This window comes from Helianthus annuus, chromosome 17, assembly GCF_002127325.2.
Source record: "Helianthus annuus cultivar XRQ/B chromosome 17, HanXRQr2.0-SUNRISE, whole genome shotgun sequence".
Classification (NCBI taxonomy): domain Eukaryota; kingdom Viridiplantae; phylum Streptophyta; class Magnoliopsida; order Asterales; family Asteraceae; genus Helianthus; species Helianthus annuus.
Genome location: NC_035449.2, coordinates 53,173,328 through 53,177,047, shown reverse-complemented (window position 1 = coordinate 53,177,047; position 3,720 = coordinate 53,173,328). Strand labels below are relative to the sequence as shown.

Here is a 3,720-nt window from a genome sequence, read left to right as displayed (position 1 = left end):
AAAAAAACTAACAAAAAAAGGGGATCGGCTAAGAAAAAGAGAGATGTATGTGATTGTCCACCAATTTGCCATTTTAGCGTGATTCAAAATACGCTGGGGGGCTTTTTTGCGAAATCATGCTCAATCACGCCAAAGGGTTGGGGGGAGTGTTTTTGGGGGTGTTTGGGGGCGTTTTTTGAAAAAATCACGCCCACTACAGATGGTCTTAGTGGCAGTTTTAGTATGCCATTACACATTTCCCACCATAAAACAAAAATCAAAATTTATAGTTTCCCTCCCATACCCCCAAATTGTTTCACCTAAAATTGTTTCCCTCCCGTAGCCACAAATTGTTTCACCCCTAAAATTCTTTTCCCTCGCTTGATTGTAACCCTAACTGTATCCTTCCTCCCCTCAAATCGCCCACCCCCAAAATTTTCTCATGTGCTCTCTCTCTCTCTCTCCCTCTCTAGATCACGATTGATTTCCACATCTGCTAGGTTCTCGATGACTACAACAGGTGCTTGTGGCGGGCGTCGATAATGTAATGTCGGTTTGAACCAGATCTATACTATTTCTGAGGGACTTCAAAGCAATATAGTTATTCTTATGGATTAGGATGTGACGATGAAGCGATATATTAGGATACACTCTGAGAAGACCAGAAAGAAGCCCTTTTGAATCTCGTCCCCTTTCTTGTCGTAAGTGGCCTCCATTTTTCTCATTTTTTCCTTCATATAGTTAGATTTGATAATTATAATGTAAAATATTGCTAATGGATGATGTTATTTCGTACATTTAGTTTCTATGTGATTGAGTGATATTTAAGTTGTTTGTGCTGCTTTGTTTATAGTGGTGATGTATAAATATGATGAATCTAATATATTTGTTAATAATAAATTATAAGTTTGCTATTTGATACAATTATTTTTATGTTTTACATAATTAAATCTGTTTTTGGGGAACTGAGCACATATTTAAATTGTTGTTGTTAGCGTTTCGATGTTCGGAGCTGTTGAAGTTAATGATTTGATTATATAACAAATGTGATTTTGACCGGTTGTTATAGTTCAAGTTTCTGATTTATACCCTGTGCTTCTTGCGTCCTATTCTACATAACGAATGATTAAATTCACTAATTGTGATGCTATTTGAACTGTTTTGACAAATTAGGTTTAATCTCAAAGGCCAAAGCTAGAGATTAGTTTGAAGAATTATGTAAGTGGCTTCTCATTGTTTTTTGACTATTGAGGTTCTTGTCTGCCACAGTTTGTATTTGATATGTGATTTGTTTATCATGTGCACCAGAGTACTATCCCAGGTGCTTGTTTTTTTAATCTAATTCTTGCTATTAGGATTGTTTGATTCATACAAAACTTGTTTTGTATTTTTGTTGTCAGGTTATTCCAAAGCTGCTTTATTTTTTAAATCATGGGGAAACTTTCACAAAGGTCAGATTTCATTCTCACTTGTGTACAGATGTGGTTTAGATTATGTCGCTTGTCATAAGACCATGCATAGTGCGCATTATTGAGCAATCAAACAAGCCCAATCAAGCCCCCTCCCCACCCCCTGGGCATTATTGAGCAATTTCCCCCCTAGGCGTTTTTTAAACCAAGCCCCCTTCACCTCACTTGGCCAATCATGTAATTCCAACTCAAATACCTTTATATTTAAATTAAAAAAACAAGAAAATATTAATTAGGTAATCATTGATGGGGCATTATTGGGCATTATCCCATTACGCCCATTTGTGAAAAACGCCCATAATGCCCCTTTGCTGACTGGGATGACACGTGTTGTAAAATACCCATAGGTAGAGGCTTTATTAATGTCTACCACTACACATGGTCTAAGGAATACACATGGAGAGGGTTTCATCTAGGAGTTTATGCCTCAAATCCCTTTTAATATGGCCACACATGTTTCTATATTTGGATGCCTCTTCATTTTTGCTCTTGTAAAGTGAGTGTCAGATCAACGTGTATTAAAACCCTACTTGACTTTGGTTTTGATATTTATTGCTATTTAAAGAAAATGAAATAAAACCATATCAAATACAAAATTTTCACAATTCAACTAAACTAGTACTGTTAGGACTAGATAAAAATATATGTTTACTGCTGAGTGCTGACCATGGTTTTCATTTGTATTTGCAAATTTTGTCAAAAATGGATTTGGGGGTGGGGCGATTAGGTTCGCTGCTGAAGGTGTTGCGATTAGGGTTTGTTTTGATTAGGGCACGAACATATGGTGTTAAGTTAAACAGGATTTTTTAATTATAAAAAATAAATGGTCACTAGGATGGTGACTAGAAAGACATGTGGGATAAAAGTAACAATGGTTAGTTTTAAGTTAACTGGGACCATTGGGAAAATATTTATTATTATGTACCAAGAGTAAAGGTGGGATTATTGTGTACAAGTTTGTAAACGTGGGATTATGAAAAACCAGTTTTCCTTAGTTTTTCTATAAAAATGTTAGCTTGCTAGTGTAAAGGTTTATTAATTTTTTTGTAAAATGATTTTTTGCACTATTATGACTAGAGTTTAATAAATTTTTGTTGAAAACTAAAACCTAGGTCGGTGATAAAGTTTTCTTCAAAAGCATTCTAAACTCTACCGAGATTGTAGCAAGAGGAAGGGTCCAGAGCTTGGACCCAAATGATCTAGTTGGTGGTACAGAGATTGGACCAGAATGGTGTGAGGTAAACGTTCAAGTACCAATAAAAAATATGAAAACTTGGTAAGACCATATGGTTTATTTTCTACAATTCAAGATTGTATTGGTGCATCCATCGCATGGCCATATCCATTCATCTCATCTCGGTATGTATTTGTTAAACTTGTGATACAAATAATCTTAATATCATGGAACTTAATACTTATACATGAATGGTTTATTTGTAGGTAGTCCATGAGGATTGAGGACGCATGATGACTCAAGATTTTATACTTCTTATTTCTTTAATTGCTTTTAATTTCTTTGTTAAATGTTAAGACTTTATGTTAGATAATGTTATAACTTATTTATGGTTAGTGTTTTTGTTATGAACATGCTTATTTGAAATATAATGAAGTTTTATTTCTTTCATTAGTTGATGTTATACAATAACTATTAGGATGTTATATGTTGATGGTTTGTTTATAAAATTGGTTTTATAATCTTATTTGGGATATTAGGACCATTTTCTTGATATTAAAGTAACTATAACGTTACATCATAAGGGTTCTAAAAATTAATTTTTAAGGATGCTTGTATGTGTATCAAAAGATTAAAAGTAGGTAATCGCATATTAGAACATTGTAAAAGTGTCCTAATATTTCTTTTTAAGACGTTATTTAAGTTGTCTATAGACATATTATGCGACCAAAAAATTGGTTTCATAATCCTATTTGGTATTTTAGGATCCTTTTCTTGGTACCAAATTTAGCTATAATGTTACATCATAAGGGTTCTATCAATAATTTTCTAAGGACACTTGTAAGTGTATCAAAAAATTAAAAGTATGTAAGCATATGTTAGAAATCGTAAAAGTGTCCTAATATGTTTTTATTAGGACACTATTTTGGTTGTTCAAAGACATATTATGCGACCATAAAATTGGTTTCATAATCTTATTTGAGATGTTAGGACGCTTTTTTAGTTCTGGGACTTATTACGACCCCTTTACATGAAACGCTTTTACCGTTGGTCCTATTAAATGAAAGGTCCTATATAATAGCATTTTAGGACGCTTTT

At 33.5% G+C, this 3,720-nt stretch overlaps 1 long non-coding RNA gene across 1 annotated transcript; it reads left to right on the top strand.

The window, feature by feature from the left end:
- The first annotated feature begins 290 nt into the window (after positions 1–290).
- On the top strand, positions 291–3,025 carry LOC110924274. Its single transcript, XR_002584284.2, has 5 exons — positions 291–680; positions 1,153–1,197; positions 1,380–1,430; positions 2,561–2,807; positions 2,889–3,025. It is a non-coding gene; the product is annotated as an uncharacterized LOC110924274 (long non-coding RNA).
- Positions 3,026–3,720: the final 695 nt, after the last annotated feature.